The sequence below is a fragment of the Cryptomeria japonica genome, chromosome 1, assembly GCF_030272615.1.
Source record: "Cryptomeria japonica chromosome 1, Sugi_1.0, whole genome shotgun sequence".
Classification (NCBI taxonomy): domain Eukaryota; kingdom Viridiplantae; phylum Streptophyta; class Pinopsida; order Cupressales; family Cupressaceae; genus Cryptomeria; species Cryptomeria japonica.
In genome coordinates, this window is record NC_081405.1 from 221,051,247 (window position 1) to 221,069,767 (window position 18,521).

The following is an 18,521-nucleotide window of genomic DNA, read 5'->3' on the forward strand; positions in this document are numbered from 1 at the left end:
TCCTCCATCACCCATTTCACATCGGTTTTGGCTTCCAAGAGTCTTTCCTTCTTCGTATGAGGGTTTGGATATACTGCTTTCTTTGTTTGCAGTCTAGTGATCGCCGATACTTCCTCATCTGGCTCTCCCACAACCAGTATGTTTACCCCTTTCTGTTTCGGGCAATCAACGTCTTCATGGTTTCCGGGTCCACACCACTTTCATGGTAAATTTGTGTTGTTATTTTGACCACTTTGACAGTCCTATGTAAAGTGACCCCATTCATTACATTTCTGACACTGGATCATGGGTCTACCCTTTGCATCGTATTGTATTTTGCTTTTTCGAGTGTTATTATTGTTGTAGTGGTTGTTATTATTCCCTCCCCTATTGTTACGGTACCCGCCAGACGATGCATTAGGATTGGCAGGTGGTTTTGGGAGTGTGGTCGGAGGGGGATGCTTGTTCCCCTTGGGTTCTCCTTTTCGGCCTTCAATTCCATCATCATTCTCAGCATATCCCGTCGAAGGGCTTCTATTGTTGTAGTTTCACTGTTGCTAGTGCTCTCCTCTGGACTGTCCTCATCACTTTTTAATTTTTTTCCTTCAATGTTTTACTTTCATTCTCAATGTCCATCGCTTGATTGTAGGCATCAATGTACGACGATGGGGGTGCCACCTTCATTTTCTTCCTTAGTAAGGGATTAGCCTCTCAATGAACCATCATTTCTTCAGCCCATCGGCTAGTTGGTTTTCCATTTTACCCAACAACTCCTTGAGCCTATGATTGTAAGCTCGTACATTTTCATTTTTCCCTTGCTTAGCGTTGTAAATTTCTGCCACAATTTCATTATCATCCCTTATTAACTTAAACTCTTCCTGGAATGCCGTCTTCAATTTTTCCTAGGATTCAGTATGTGCGTCATCCAATTTGGTGTTCCAATCAATGGCCACTTGCAATGTGGCAGGGAATGCCCTTAGCCAATAAATCCTTATCTTCCTGACCACTAGCCAGTCATATGGTCTCACATGTTTTGCAGTGTCATATTGGATCCTCCGATCCATTCCTTGAGAACTTCGAACTTCAACAATTTCTGCCTTTCCGCACTCGAACTCGCCAAGGGAGTCACCATCATTCTATGTCGGTACGTATTATATGTTGCGAACTTGACAGGAGTGCTTCGCTCTCGACCACATTCTGGTGCTTTTCTTGCACTCTTGGCCGCACGAAAGCCCTCTACACGTCCACTGTCAGCATCCTCAACACCTCGGTTACCTTCCTCATTTATAGGCTCCCTCCTCCTTAGGGTCTTGGGTTTAGGCCCCCCTATACTCGGTTCTTCTCTTAGGGATAGGCTCTAAATGCAGTGCAAATTGTGTTTAGAAATCTCAACAACCTTGCTCTGGAGGTCCTTTCCTTTGTTGTCTTCTTCATCACGTATCGATTGTATGGATGAGCTACTTTCTGTGGAGTCAGACCCTTCGTCTGACACTAAGTGTACGTATTGATTATTTGCCTGGTTGGCGATGTTTACTATCCTAGAGTGGTAGGTTTCTGGCAACTTCCTCCCACTCACTCCATGTATGTGGTCTCTGCCCCTCTCGACTACAGCTTCAATTGAGGCTTCTAAACTATTCTTTGTAATCGCTGCCATCTATTATTTTGTTCCTTGATGCGGAGAGATCTTCTCATTGATCCCTCTCTCTCCTCCCAAGTGTTTGCAATATGTTTTCTTTCTTTGTTTGGTCATAGGGGCATTAATTGCCAGGGGTACGACACTTGCTCGTATTCCTCTCTTCTTCTTCCCTACAGTTTCTCTTTGTAATGTTCCGTTTTAGGAACAATGCAATATAACCACAAAATGTATTTGCTCTGATACCATTGTAGTGTCCCTTATTGAACAATATATGAATTATGGGACAATTCATAATTCATAAACTTAATGTCTGATTCTTACAATAAAATTAATGTCTGATTCTTACAATAAACTTATGTATTTGGAAATGAGGATGCAATTATATAATAAATGATAATGATCAAGCCACTGTCTGTCTCTGATTTATACAATTAAGACTAAGCTTGACTGAATTGATATCAATTTGCACTAAGTGCACAATTACTTGTTTCAAATAAGACGATATAAATATGCAATGGACTAGAAGTTGATATTGCCAATGGCAATATGAATGGTTGTATCTGATTTGGAATATATAGTATGCATAATTGGTTACTGCTGTTTCAGATCTGGAAATGATATTATGCAAGGTATATAGAGTTGTGTCTGATGTGAATAATCCTTGGCTTCATGCACACGATACTGGGCCTTTGGCTTGCTCTCCTCAAGCTTCCAAACTGGAATACAAAACAATATATAAACACAATTGATACCTTTATGGAAGAAATGATTGCGAATAAATACTTGTATGATCGGTGGGATGTGTCTCTTGGGACCTTGGGACATGTTTGTTTGTTCACCTTAATCGCATCTCTTCAGTAACCATTGGTTATTGTTAGTTAAGATGATCTCCTTGTTATCGGCTTGATTCTCCTTTGAACATAAGCGATTGCATTGTTAAGTAGAATTGGTGACAAGAATATTGTTAATGTGATCGGATCCCCCTCTGGTAAAGAATATATGCCTTAATCGTATGATGGATGTATCATCTAATTATGTCTCAGGTTCATAGCTTCATGTTTACACAGTTATTGGCATCCTCTTATCTGGACGTTTTCTTTTCTGTGTTCTGTCTTCGACTTGCACCAAGCTGATCATAGCTGGAACTTTGGATGGATCGGAGCATAAGTCTAAATACAAGTTTGTCAATTATGATGATGCTTCTCATCCAGGGATGATATGCTCATGACCCTATCCTTTTATGCACCAATCCTCCATGATTCAAGTATGGAAGGGTATGATTGTGAGCATGTGTGTGGATGATGGTAATCATTATGTTTGGCAAATGTGTACCTTCTAGACTCCTCTTAAGTTCCATGGATGCTTGCAATTCTTTATAATATGATCCTAACTATTTTATTGCAGGTGTACAAAGATTCATTCATAAGGCTCTTCTTATTAGAGGTATGACTTCTAATTATCCTTCCTTGAAGAATTCTTTGGTACTTGTGTTCATTGAGGTATTGTTATCATTTTCTTGTCTTTATTCCAATTGAGTAGAACATTAATCCACATCACCTATTATCCATGGTCTTATTTTGATTGATACCTTGTTGATGTTGTTTTATAGCATCGGTCGAAACCTACAGGGCCGACTTGTCATCGAATACGTGAATAGCCTAATCGGCCTTAGACATTTATATGATTCAATCTATCATACATATGATGCCGACTTTGTACATTTATATTTGCAAATTGGATAACACGTTTTGTTAAAGAAAAATGTAACTACTTGTTAAGTTCGCCACCCTTGGGAAAACCGTGTTGTTTGCAATAAACCCGACCCTTGATGAAGACCTGTTATTTGGCATTGACTCGATCCTTGGAGAAGACGTGATGATTGGAGAAGAGCCAACTTTTGGTAGAAGTCGTGTTGCTTGGAGACACCCACGTATGGGTATATAGATCGGTTTCCTCTCTCTCCACAAGGCATTGAAGATAACATCCTTCAGCAGATCGAAAACATTACATATCAGCAGATCGAACATATAAGGCAGACTGAAGATTATATATCATTCTTTGGCAGTTCGGACTGCATATACAGCGATCTAGGGTGAAGCAATTTAATCATATAGCTACAAAGTGTGAAGCAATTTTGCAAAGACATCTTGCTATCTTATCTAATATAGTAGAAGACATTTGTTACTGGGTTTTTTCACCTTCAAGTTGGAAGGTTTTCCCAGGGTATATGCTGTGCAATTGTGTTTGAATTAGCTTACATCTGAATTTTATAATCTGATCATTAAACTTAACATGGTATCAGAGCCACGGTGAAAGAAGATCGTGATCAGATTCTCTACAACTTTTAAGTATTCTCTCGTCTCTCTCCGTCGAGCAGTACCTCTAAGTCTCGAAAATGGTGAACGGTCTTAAAGTCGAAGATAGGCTTGAAGGTGCATCTAACTTCACCTCATGGAAGTTTAGAGTGCTTATTGCACTTGAAGAAAATGATCTTCTTCAATTCATAGAGGAGAAGGATTTATCCGAACCTGAAGAGCATGAGGAGAAACTGCAATTCAAGAAGAATGCAATCAAGGCAAAGAAGATATTAATCGACTCTGTAAGGGATCACTTGGTGCCTCTCATCTCCAAGATGACAACTACAAGAGATAGGTTTAAGACCTTGGAGGGTTTATATGAGATTAACAATGTAAGTAGGGCTCTTGCCTTGAGACAACAACTCCACCAGGTGAAGATGGCAAAAGGAGATTCAGTCATCAACTACTTCATGAAAATTTCAGAATTGAGAGATCAACTATGCGCAATTGGGGATCAAGTGATAGATAAAGACCTTGTTATGCTAGCCTTGAATGGTCTGCCTCATTTATGGGAGCCATTTATTCAAAGCATAAGTGGAAGGTCAAAATTACCTAAGTTTGATCGACTTCGTGCTCAAGAAGAATCAAGATTGACTTCCAGAGGAATCGTCAAGAGTTCTCAAAATGAAGATACACATGTTCTTGCCCCTCAATCTACCAAGAAATGAAAGTATTGGAAGAAGGGAAACTTCAAAAAAGGAATAGAGATTTCAAATCAGATTCTGCACCTGATTCTAGGAATAGGAAGAAAGATCTCTCTCGCATCCAGTGTTCTAGGTGTGACAAGTTTGGTCAATTTGTAAAGGATTGTTTAACAAGACCTAATCATCAAGGAGAAAACATTAATGAAGTCTCATCTCAGAAGGAGGTTGAAGATAACTCCAATGGTTTTCTTTTCATATCAGCATTATCAAGCAATGTTCCTACGGACAGTGATACATGGCTAATTGATAGTGGAGCCTCTCGACATATCACCGGTCATTGGGAGCACCTTTCTGATTTAGTGGAGAAAGAGTCACATCTCCAAGTCATCATTGGGTATGATGCACGCTATGCTGTAAGAGGAGTTGGTGCTACATCTCTAAAACTTGAATCAGGAGTTTCTCTACACCTAAGTGATGTATTGTTCCTACCAGGGATCAAGAGGAACCTAGTATCCATTTCACCCTTGGAGGATAAGGGATATCAAATTGCATTTTCTGAAGGAAGAGTTCTTGCTTGGCTTAAGAACTCCAGCATCAAGATTGCTCGTGTGATCGGAAATCGACATGAGAGTTTATACAAACTCTCCACTCTCCTAGTTCAAACACTTATTCATGATTCTACAAGTTCCAACGAACTCTGGCACAAAAGACTTGGACGTCTTCACTTCAGGGCTCTTCCATCTTTGGAGAAGATGGTAAAAGGTATTCCTAAACTCATTCATGTAAATGATGGTACTTGCAAAGGTTGTGCTATAGGTAAAAATATTAAAAGTCCTTTCCATAGCAGTGAAAGTAGGTCTAAAGAAATACTATATCTTGTACATTCAGATTTATGTGGTCCAATGTCAATTCCATCCCTAAGTGGATGTTTGTATTATGTAACTTTTATAGATGACTACTCTAGGAAGACTTGGATTTATCTCTTAAGGTCTAAAGAGTTTGATGAAGTCCTAGGTACGTTTAAAGAGTTTAAGAGTTTAAAACTCTTGTAGAAAATATCTTTGGAAAGAAAATTAAAATTTTAAGGTCTGATAATGGAGGTGAATACACCTCGGGTAGCTTTCGTGATTTCTGTATTGAGGTAGGGATCTAGAGGGACTTATGTGTTCCTTACAACCCTCAACAAAATGGGGTTGCTAAAAGGAAGAACAAATCTATTATTGAAGCTGCAAAAGATATGATTCATGATCAAGACCTTCAAATTGTTCTATGGGCAGAAGCCTCTAGAACAACAGTGTATATTCAAAATAGATGTCCCCATTGGATATTACAAAATATGACTCCTGAAGAAGCCTTCTCGGGTATCAAGCCTGATATCAGCCATCTGAGAATATTTGGTTGTCTTGTATATGTTCATATTCCCAAGGACAAGAGAACCAAGTTGGAGCCCTCTGGCAAGAGAGGAATATTTGTAGGCTACAGTGAAACCTCCAAAGCCTACCGTATTTACATTTCTGGACAGAAGCAAATAGAGGTTAGCAAGGACGTCACATTTGAGGAAGCTGTTGCATTCAGGAAATCAAAGGGCTCATGCATGGAGATAGATGATGAGACTCCTCAAGACATGGATGTTGATCATGCCCCTGAGATTCAAAGGGAGAATACAAAACCTGATGTGAGTAATGATCCAATCCAACCCTTGGATCCCACTAATGGGCCTAGAGATATTGTTGTGTCTCAAAAGAGACCTCTTTGGGCACGAAACACTATGCAGGAAGCAGAACAGTTTGCTGCTCCCAGAGGAACATTTAGAGAAAGCAAAAGACCACAAAGATTTTCTGGTTATGCTGCATTAATGTGTAATCTTATTGAGTGTGAACCTTCTAGTGTAGAGGAAGCCACAAAACAACAAGTTTGGAAAGATGCAATGGATGAGGAGTATCAATCCATTCTCAAAAACGATGTGTAGGATATTGTGCCTAGACCAAAAGGAAAGTCTGATATATCTTCCAAGTGGTTGTACAAGATAAAACATGCAGCTGATGGCAGCATTGAAAAGTACAAGGCTAGATTTGAGGCTCGTGGCTTCTCTCAACAAGAGGGAATAGACTACGAAGAAACATTTGCTCTTGTTGCTCGCTATACTTCCATTAGAACCATCATTGCCATTGCAACAGCTAAGGGATGGAAGTTGCATTAGATGGATGTGAAAACTGCCTTTCTCAATGGTGTGATTGAAGAAGAAGTATACATCGAGCAACCAGAGGGGTTCGTAATTCATGAGAAAGTCTCATGTGTGTAAATTGAAGAAAGCCCTATATGGTCTTAAATAGGCTCCTCGGGCTTGGTATGAACGAATTGACAGATACTTAGTGGGTTTAGGTTTCTGCAAGAATGATGCTGATCCAAACCTTTACTTCAAGGTATTCAATGGTGATATGTTGATCTTGGTACTTTATGTTGATGACCTATTTGTTACCGGAAAAGATCATCTCATTGATAGATGTAAGCATGAATTTGTTGAGCATCAAATCTGAATTGAGAAAAATATCTTGATTTGTGGAATTAAATCATAAAAGGCCTCTATTTTTAGAAGAAATCATCATTTTCATTGATATTATAATATCCCATAAGTTATCGAGCAAGTGTAATAGCATTCTATCGAAATATCCAAATTCAGATAGTATCGATGAGACCCAGCGATGTCTCATCGATATAGAAGGGCTACCGAAGAAAGGGGATACCGATGAACTCTAGAAAGGACTCACCGAAAGCAATGATTCCATCGACAGAGGATATCAAAGAAAGCAGAGACGGTTTTCACCGATGGAAAAAGGCTTTCGAGGAAACAATACTATCAGTGCAACATGAAGGAGACTTACCGAAAGAAACTTTCCTATCAAAAGAATGATATCGATCAAACAGAAGGAAGCTACATCGATAAAAGATATCGATAAGGATATGAGTTTCGAGGAGGCTAAAAGGCATGTTACCGATACGTGTTGTTTTACCAATGCAACTTTATCGAGGAAGATTACTAATGAGCTCATCGATGAAAAATGATACTGGAAGCAAGTCATCAAAGGAAAGAGGGCATCGATGAAACTATAGACCCATTCATCGAAGGGGTGTAGTGATGTCGATAGAAAAAGTGTTTCGATGGAAAGATAAAGGAAGTCATCGAAGCCCAAGGTTTCTTCGACATGAAATCCGATGGACATCAAATATATGTCGATGAAGAGACAGCTATAATGACCGAGTGCAGCATTTCGATGAAGGGAGAAAATACCTAATCGAAGAAAAATTCGAAACAAAAGTGTTGTCGATAGAAACAAAGAGATCGATGGACTGAAAAATAAATGATCGAAAGATATATTCTCATCGAAATGATTATTGATTGCCGCGAAGATCAGAAACGAATCCCAGGGGGGTCATATCACCATTAAATTCAAACGTGTGCCCAAGTAATTGTTGTTAAAACTACCATTACTAACTGATTAAATTCGCCATAAGTAATGAATCGATACCAAAGGACACAACATTAAGGAATTCATAGGCGACGAACTAGAAGCAAAAATTGGGTGAATTCACAGATAAAGCTCAGTGATTCCAAGTAAGTTATCTATACACATAGCCCCTTTGTAAATTCAAATGGAATCATCATCTAAGGCTAGTAAGACCAGAAAGGGAAAGGAACCTCTTGCTGCAGAGGAAAAACCCAAGAGACAGAAATGGGAAGGGCGTTTTTTGGCCCAGGACTTGATTGACCAATGGCCATCATCCAGTTTAAGGTCCAAAAAGATTAGAGCTGACAAGGAAGGTCTAGAAGACCGGTTTGAGGATCTTGGAGACACATGGACTGAGTCGAGAGGGTATGAATTATTCATATATGGATACAATAGAAGAGTTGCCCCTCAGCCTATAAATAATTTATGGCGATTGAATTTAGGCAGGCTAGTTGTGGCTAATGTCTTCGTAAATGTGGAGCTCATGAAGGCATTGGCAAACAATTATGACCCTAAAACCAAAACCATATATAACTATATGGGTGAGCCAATTCTCGCAATTACAAAAGAGGTTATCGACACTGTGTTTGAATTGGACTGGGGATTCGAAGAATTGATTGACCTCAAGAAATTGACAAATGAATATTTTAACCTAGAGCACATTTACAAAACATGGAGACTCCCCATACACAGGGCTAGAAATGCAGGGTCCTTAATGCCATTAGGTCAGGATGACAAGCCCCCTATGATGTCAACTCTTTCCATCCATACTTTAAATATACTTATTACTGTGTTCCTCAAGTTCTAGGGATAAAAGCCCATCCTTTAATGGATATTGCAGCCATGGTCATTTGTGCCGATTTGCAGTCTAAGGACCCCCGCTTCTTTGATTTTGCTGCTTACTTAGTTGAAGTTTTGAATCATGGGTTAGAAAAGTTAAAAGGGGATGTCATTAATGTGCATTTTAAGCATTATTCCTTGCTTATGCATATGCTATTATATGTTGGCCAAGATGAAGGATTGTGGCTAGAAGAGTTATGTGTCAGGGCATATGACAATGCTGGAATGAGAAAATCAGTGCAGCTATGGGTTTCTTCATGGGACCAGAGGTATGCAAATAATCAATATTGGCACTTTGAGGAGTTTTTTGTCAAGACATTATATAAATTGTTGGGTTGCCCGTATGATCATGCCCTTGCACCAGAGATTCAAAGGTTCTTGAGACCAAAGGATTTTGTTGAAGATTCATCAATTGAACACAATTGGGGAGATTGGTATTGTTTTTCAGACTACACACAAGTAAGGTTATACGGGTTTGAAGGGAGACCATACCTATTACCACTTACAGTTCCTAACAGAGTGGCTTGTTTGGAGATTGTGAGGCAACTGTCAATAGTGAGTACAGAACATCTGACAAGCCATGGGAAACAATCAATTGTGCCTGGGTTGTTAGTTTTTTCAGATTTTATTGTGAAAAGTTCCAAGAGCTATAGCTTACTGCAGACAAAGTTGGATTATTATGGCATGCCCATGGGGGATCCAAGGCCAAACTTTGATCCTGAGGGATACATAAGGACAGCCCGGTCATCACAGAAGCTAAAAGCTGGAGAGCATAAATCTTACTTTCTGGATGATCTCATTAAGAACATTGGCAAAGAAGAGGCCAGAGTAAAGAGAATAAAGTTTGAGAAAGTAATGTAGGCTTATAAATGGAAGCTTTTCAGAAGGAAAATGGATGAGAATGTATTACAAAGGATTGAAGACCCCTTGGAGTTAGCCAACAAACTCATGGAGCATGAATTGGAAATACTTGAGGGAGTTCAACCTCATGTCTTTGGGGAGTATATTGATACTATTAGAAGTACAGAGCCGTTAGCTCATATGTCTCCTGCTTCTACATCCGACATTGTTCCATTCACTCCTCGAGAGGATTACCCTCCTGGTTATGCAGAGGATACACAGATAGATTTGACAACAGGACAATTGAATGTCCGAGAAGTTGCTGATATCATATTCCTGGAGCATGAGGATTTCATTGCTGACAGTGAATTTATTGCTTCCAAAGAGTTTACTGCATTCCTCTATCAACATAAAGGATCGCAGATCAGAAACAACATGAAAGATAATAATGAAGAGCAGCAAGTTCAAAAGCTACAAGAGGAGATGGATCTCGTGATGAAAGAAATGACACTTGAAAAGGGGAGACAATTGCTGAAGGAGGTTGTTGTGTTATTGTACTTTGGATGGGACATGAAATCTGCCCTGTTGTTTGATGGATTCCTTAAGAAACAGGATCTAAATAAGCAGATGATGCCAGATGAGATTGATAAACTCTTCAAGGGGTCAGGATATGATCCCGATCAAAAGGCTCTTTTACAGTGGGCTATCTATCCCAAAGATAAAAGACCTATATTGGTTGATATAGAAGAAGCTTTCGGACATCTAATGGTACAACAAGTTGGAAAGACTGACCCTAGGATCACTGCCAAACTAAATTTGGATGTCGCTAAATTGAACCAGGATCAAATAGAGTTTCTTGTCAGAGAGAACTCTACATACAAAAGCCTTTATGAAAAGGTCGATGAAGAAAAACAAAGGCTGCAAGCGAGATTATTTCAGATTGATACAGGCACCAGTCAAACAAGGATGACATACAGTGTTGACAGAGATGCTATGGATGCTTTGAAAGATGCAATATATTGGAGGAACATGGCCGAAAAGTCATCTCGGCAAGTAGAAAAGATACAGAAAAAGATGGACAAGTTAATTCATGAGATCATTGAACATAGATTCAGGAGTGTGTTGCAGGTTGCAGAGCACTACTGGAAGACATACACTGGAACAGCCAAAGCTTTGAAAGAGCATGAAAGGCTTAGGTCACAGTTGCAGGACATGATGAATGATACTAGTTTGATGAATCGAGGTAAGAGAGCTGAAGCTGAGGCTTATTTGAAATCCCATGATGAGTTTGCAAATCAATTGAGAGGAGAGCTTCAGAGGTTGGACGATGGGAATACCCCTAGGGTGCCCTTTTTTTACAGTGATGGTGAGTTGGTGTCGTTATAGCTATGGAAACAAGAGTTCGTTAATGAGAAGAATCGAGCAGTGGCAGAGTTGGATCGAGACAAAGACTTGTCACCTTATGTGAATCATATTCTATCCAATTATTTCTTGACAGAAAACGATATAAGAAAGCTAAACAATGATATCATAATGCATAAAGATGACAAGTACATTGAACACATAGGGGTGCTGAATTTGTTTATCTTCCAGTTTGTTAACAAAAGTGATTTGTTAATAGTTATGTAATGAAAAGCCACAATGCTTGGTGAAAATGTATACTCTCATATAAATGAGGGAACTTTTGTAATATGGGGGGATCATCAGAGAAAGGAGTAGATTATAGCCTCAAGCTTACCATTGTACTATTTTGGCGAATATATATAATATAATTAGTCGTTTTTCCTTTGCGTATGTGTTGTGGATTACTGCATTTTCTGCAGGTAGTTGCTTATGATATTATCTAAAGGAGATAAGGTTATTTGTGTTCTTCCAGTAAAATTCCGTGTTTCATATTGTAGACTTAGATCAAAAAGATTTACTTGCCAATTGTAATTGTTCCCTATATTTCTTCCTTGGATGGTCTCTTAAAGTTAGGGTTAAATTCATTCAGGCGGTTTACAATATAAACATTGAAGTAGAGCTCATAAGAAACAGTAACTGACAGACTCACTGAGAGGGGGTGAGTTTAAAAACTATCTCATAAGTTTACACAATAAGTCCTACAGATATATAAAGACTCTGTAGCCCAAACAGCAAAGAAAGGCACTGGTCATCTATAAAATACAACTCATCAGTTCATATTTTCACATTAAAAGTAATAGGAGTAGCTGAGTAGGAAGTCTAGAATAAATTAGCAATAGTGTATATATATAAATTTCAAGCACAAAGATCAAATAGTTTCTACAACAACAATCTTGAACTCATCTACTATATCTCCATCCTAGGAACTTATGCCACTCTGAGATAGGAGGAAGTTAGATCAAGATACTTAATCTGCTATAAAAGGCACTAGTCATTGAAAACAACTAGTGAATAGGTATACCCACCTAGGTCCTGCAGAGCCTAAAGTGAGAGAGTTAGTAATCAAATAGGTTCACTCTATAAGTTGGCCAAGTCAATTGGAGGGTTTGAGCATAGGAGTTGGCATTTCCTTAGAACCTATCCAATCTGTTGATTTGGGACCCAAAAAAATTGACTTCCGAATTCGAGATGGAGGACTTAAAACTGGAAGTTTGGCAGAGGCCCAATGGGATTATCCTGAGTCAAGGAAATACACCATCGATATCTTGAAGAGATTTGGAATGACAGATTGTAAACCTATGTCTACACCAATGGAAACTAACTTGAAGAAACTAAGGGAAGCTGCAGCTAGTTCAGATCTTGTGGACCCTACTATGTACAGGCAATTGATTGGGTCCTTGATGTATCTAGTTAACACTAGACCAGACCAGATATTTGATATTCAGTGAATGCACTTAGCCAGTTCATGAGTGAACCTAGACAGATACATCTAGTTGCAGTCAAGCATATCTTGAGATACTTGTGTGGCACAGTTGGATATGGCTTGAAATACTCTTCCAGTATGTGCCTGATTCTTGAAGGATATTCTGATTCTGATTGGGCAGGGAGTGTTACTGACCGAGAGAGCACTTCTGGTTGTTGCTTCAGCTTGGGATCTGCTATGATTTCCTGGTGTAGCAAGAAGCAGTCTTCAGTAGCTCTGAGCACTGCAGAGGCAGAATACATTGCATCATGTGTAGCAACTCACGAAGCAGTGTGGCTTCGTAAGCTTCTTGTAGGATTGTTTGCTCAATCATTGGAGCCTACCATCATTCATTGTGATAACCAAAGTTGTGTAAATCTTTCAGTCAATCGACTATTTCATGACAGAACGAAGCATGTAGAGATTCAGTACCACTATATCAGAGATATGGTACAAAGGAATGTTGTTTAGTTGAGATACATTTGTACTGAGGAACAAACGGTTGACATTTTCACCAAGCCTCTTGCGAAAGTGAAATTTGTGCATTTTCAATACAAGCTTGGAATTGTGGAGAATGAAGTCCTTGTTGAGAGTGAGTCTCAGCATCAATGATTACTTGATATGTATTATAATGCATTCTTCTCTGTGAGAGAAGTTTGAGGTGCAAGCCCTTGTCATGCATTCTTCTCTGTGAGAGAAGTTTGAGGTATTAACCCTTGTTATGCATTCTTCTCTGTGAGAGAAGTTTGAGGTATCAGCCCTTGTTGTGCATTCTTCTCTGTGAGAGAAGTTTGAGGTTCCAGCCCTTGTTCCACCCTCTGCGAGTAGGTATGGTGGATTTCATGTGAGAGACTTCATGTTTTGGCATTTGTGCTTATTCACCCTCTGGGAGTAGCCATGGTGGATGTCACTACGTGACTCAGATATCAAGAAGGATTCCTCCCTTGCTAAGAGGGAGTGTTGTTGTATAGCATCGATCGGAACCTACAGGGCCGACTTGTCATCGAATACGTGAATGGCCTAATCGGCCTTAGACATTTATATGATTCAATTTATTATACATATGATGCCAACTTTGTACATTTATATTTGCAAATTGGATAACACGTTTTGTTAAAGAAAAATGTAACTACTTGTTAAGTTCGCCACCCTTGGGAAAATCGTGTTGTTTGCAATAAACCCGACCCTTGATGAAGACCTGTTATTTGGCATTGACTCGATCCTTGGAGAAGATGTGATGATTGGAGAAGAACCAACTTTTGGTAGAAGTCGTGTTGCTTGGAGACACCCACGTATGGGTATATAGATCGGTTTCCTCTCTCTCCACAAGGCATTGAAGATAACATCCTTCAGCAGATCAAAAACATTACATGTCAGCAGATCGAAAATATAAGGTAGACTGAAGATTATATATCATTCTTTGGCAGTTCGGACTGCATATACAGCGATCTAGGGTGAAGCAATTTAATTGTATAGCTTCAAAGTGTGAAGCGATTTTGTAAAGACATCTTGCTATCTTATCTAATATAGTAGAAGACATTTGTTGCTGGGTTTTTTCACCTTCAAGTTGGAAGGTTTTCCTAGGGTATATGCTGTGCAATTGTGTTTGAATTATCTTACATCTGAATTTTATAATCTGATCATTAAACTTAACAGTTGATTGTTGAATATCAATCATATACAAATCGGATAAACTGTGCAATTTTGTCTCTTTAGAGACTTCACAAAATTGGGCTCTTGGTTGATAGTATGGGGATATTACACTCTCTTTGTACCATTGCAGTATTTGTTGCCGACACTACTCTCCATTTTTCTCCTCACATAGGTCCTAGAGGGCAATGAGGTTATGTGCCAACAGCCTTGGTAGTTTGGAAAGTGGATGATCGACGACACCGTTCATTGTTAGGGCATCTCGTACAACGCTCTCAAGGACCTCGTTTTCACTAGTCTCTTGTTGGACGTACTAGTTGACGGACACCTCCCACAAGTACACTAGGTCCTATGTCAACTTGTCGTGCCTTGAATCGTCTTCTTCCTCAGATGAATTTGGTTGTTTAATCAGTTGGCCCATTGTTCTGCCATTCCGCCTGTCACCATTCTTAGCCACTCTTAGATCTCCAAGTTCGAATCGACAATGGCGCCAAAACGTTTACTCTCAAAGGGAACTTACTTGATTATGTAGAGTTAACAGAATAGAAAAATAGAAACATACTAGAAATAATACCAATTAACAATACTCAACACAACATATGACAAAAAGATATATTCTTTATTATCAAAGTGTAATGTGTACAATTATGAATATTCCCTGATACAACAATGGGAGTATATATAGTGGCTGAGGTTGGTTAAGCATGCCAATCGTCAACAACTGCCACAACCTCTCGGGAACAACTACTTACATTGCCAAGTATACTAATAAAACATTATTTAATATTAAGGCAATTTTGCCAACTACAACCTTTTCACTATAAATTACTCCACACACACATCACTTTCAGCACAAATAATATTTAATGCAACACTTCACTCCTTATGATGTCATCTTTTGAACGTCTAGCATTAATATAGAATGACAAACACTAAGAAAACTAATTTGGAAAAAAATGTATATCCTTTCCTATGTTACCTTGAGTTTGTGGGACGAGGACGACAAGGGAAGGGGGTACACATTTCTGGGACGCTGATTTTTTTTGCCAATTTTGGGGACGGATAGGGGATGGCTATATAAAAATAGGGAAATTTAAAATATTCATATGAAAACATGGATAAAGCATGCACATATACATTATGGAACATTACATATAAGAACTAACTGAGTTCTTATGCCGAATTTGTGTTAAATTGAGAGTCAAAGTCAAATTGCTTATAGAATTCATTGTCAAAATTCACTGTCAATATGCAGAATTTATGGGGATGTTCCCTAGGAGTCCCCTGTCCCCGAGACGTCCTCGGGATGGGGACATCTGAAAAAAAAACCAGGGACGTGTCCCCAGGTAATGTAGAATTCCTTTCCATTCAATTTTTTATCCCACAAACCTTCAGCACAAATTCAACTGGAATATGTATCTCTGCTCTATCACAAACAAATCTCAAACTAAATCCTTGCAGCACATTACATGACCCCTGAATGAATCACATTGTATTGGCTAGAAGAAATCACTCTTGAAACCAATCTAAACTTTAGGGTTTTTGTCCTAGGGTGGTAGAAACTTTTTCAAACTCCACAACTGGGGTTTCAATAAAATGTCAAATGCCAAGAATATCAAGAATGAGGAAACAAATTCTTACAACCTCCTTCTATAACCCCATGGGATCTTTCTAGAAGTCATATTTTATATTCATTTAATAACTTTCTTAGAAAAAGCCATATTTTATTTCTTAATAAAGTGACTATTGTTTTAATTTACTTTTGAACTGTATGAGATACTTCATAACTAAAAATAATTATATTTTCACACAGCCACCAAGTTGTGGAAAATACTAAAATGATCCGAAAATGAATTCTGACCACACCAAAGTAACTTCAAGCTCTTAGGATGACAAACTTAATTAAAATTGGTGCTTTTAAAAAATAGCTAACTTCTCTAAAGTGTTATTAGAGATCCGAGACTGTTGAAATTGCATCCGGGAAACACTGTTGGACTCATTCTGATATCTTGAACTCACTGCCATTGTTAGAATTCCTTTCCCAAATAGACTGGTGCTCTCCAAGAAAGTTGTTCTTGGAGATACTGGAAAGGACATAAAAAAGTGACATCACCTTTTGATGCAACATTGTCAATTTGAGTGAAGCTAGGCATCCGTGCTAGGTAAAATTTCGTGTTGTTTAAGCCTTTTTCACATATAATGCAGAATTGTTTGGCAACTTCACCTTTTTTTTCAACTTTTTCTGTTATTTGCTGCTCCAAGCCTCTTGGTTCTGTCCTTCAAAGGTGCAATTATGCTTCTGTTCTGCTGCTTTACTAAGTGCCCTTTGGACTGTTCCTTGTATTATGCTTGTGTGCTCTAAATTTGCTGAATCTGCCCTTTAAATTATGCTACGAGTGCCATTCAATAAGTCTAGAATCTGCCGCTGAATGCTCCCCCTGCAGTTGAAGATTCTGCTTGTCAAATGGGATGAAGAATGATAGCAAATCTTAACCTCTTAATCACATAACTGGTGTTTTGACAATGTAGGTAGAATCCCAAAATCAGACCCTACTAGGCTAGGTCTGCCCTAATCACTGAAAAATTTGAGTTTCGCTAATTTTCAGGGATCTAACACTTAATAATGTATCTAAAGAAACATAATGAAGATCCATCTTCTTTAATAGTTACAAGGCAAAGTAGTGTTCTGTTTAAAGTTTGCAATGCATTATGGCTAGAACAATTACTTGGGATTGGTTATTATACTAACATGTTAAGCAGATTGTATAAAGTCTATGATGCATTATGGCTAGAATAATTATTTGAGATTGATTATACTACTACCGTGTTGAGTACATTGCAGTTCATTTTGTCAAACATGCTTCTTTGTATTTCAAAGAAACACAATGAAAACCCATGTTCGTTTACGACAGTAACATAAGGTAGGGTTCTTAATGGTCTATGATGCGTAGAGGCCAAAATAATAACATGGTTGGCTAAGTTAATATTCTTTCAACCAGATTGGCAAACACGCTGCTATGCGTTTCAAAGAAACATAATGAACATTCAGGTTCCTGTACGACTGTAATGTAAGTAGGTCCCTTTAAGGAATTTGATGCATTGTTGCTAGATTAATTACTTGGGCCTCTGGTTAGTTACTATTGTGTCAATCAGATTGGAGCATATTTTGTCAAACATGCTTCTATCTATTTGAAAGAAACGCAATGAATATCCACTTTCTTTGGTGATTGTAAGGTAGGGTAGAGTCTTTTTAAGGTCTATAATGCATTGCGGCCATAATAATCACTTTTGACTGGTTATGTAACTACTGTGTTAAGCAGGCTGCAGCTCATTTTGTTGGACATGCTTCTATATATTTCAGAGAACCATAATGAAGATCCATGTTCTTTGATGATAGCAAGGATAATCAGTGACCTTTTAAGGTCTGTGATGCATTGCTGTCGTCCATTACTAATGGCATTTTAGCTTTTAGGGTCCTTTTTAATTTTGAAATCTGATTTAAAAAAAACACCTTACTAGGGTCGTCTTCTTCAGCTTATGTGCAGTCATAAAACTACACCATGATATGTAGGGGCTCCACTAGTTTGGCCCTATGAATATGTTGGGAAGTACAGAATGGATTACTATCATCTCATTCAATATATAAGCTGTAATTTCTCCCATCCTGGGTAATGATGCTGGGTCTTGAAAAGGAGAACAAAATTTGATCAATGTGTATATGTTGGAGTGAAATATTGCTTGTATTCACAAGAGAATCTCAGAAAATAAGGAAGTATGGCAAAGGCCAAAAGTTATAGGACGGCCTTCATATAAGATTGACATTAATCTTTTCTTTATAAGATCAAAGATTGTTTCCCCAATATTTCGATTACAAAATTATTTTGAGAAAATTGTATCAATTTGTCTATTATGATAATGAGTTATTTTAAATATCCATTGTGGCTTTAGTTACATTTATAGTTAGTTCTTTTCATTTTTTTATAAATGAAATGTTTTGTAATTTATTTTACGTTTAAGAGGTTAAAGTATTGAGTTATTATTATGGAGAATGAAGTCAATTTAAGGTAGAATTTTATTTAATGACTTTTAGTTTTCTATTATTTAATTTGTATTAATAATTTCTAAGTTGTTCTGCAAGAACTAAATATTGTATTGCTTGTAAAGAGAAATATATTTGTATCAATTGATATTCAATTGAGTTAT

The 18,521-nt window shown here is 38.2% G+C and overlaps 1 long non-coding RNA gene across 1 annotated transcript; it reads left to right on the top strand.

Moving 5' to 3' along the window:
- The first annotated feature begins 16,056 nt into the window (after window positions 1-16,056).
- Window positions 16,057-18,254, top strand: LOC131042899 (uncharacterized). Its single transcript, XR_009105332.1, has 2 exons — window positions 16,057-17,386; window positions 17,639-18,254. It is a non-coding gene; the product is annotated as an uncharacterized LOC131042899 (long non-coding RNA).
- The last annotated feature ends 267 nt before the right edge of the window (window positions 18,255-18,521 follow it).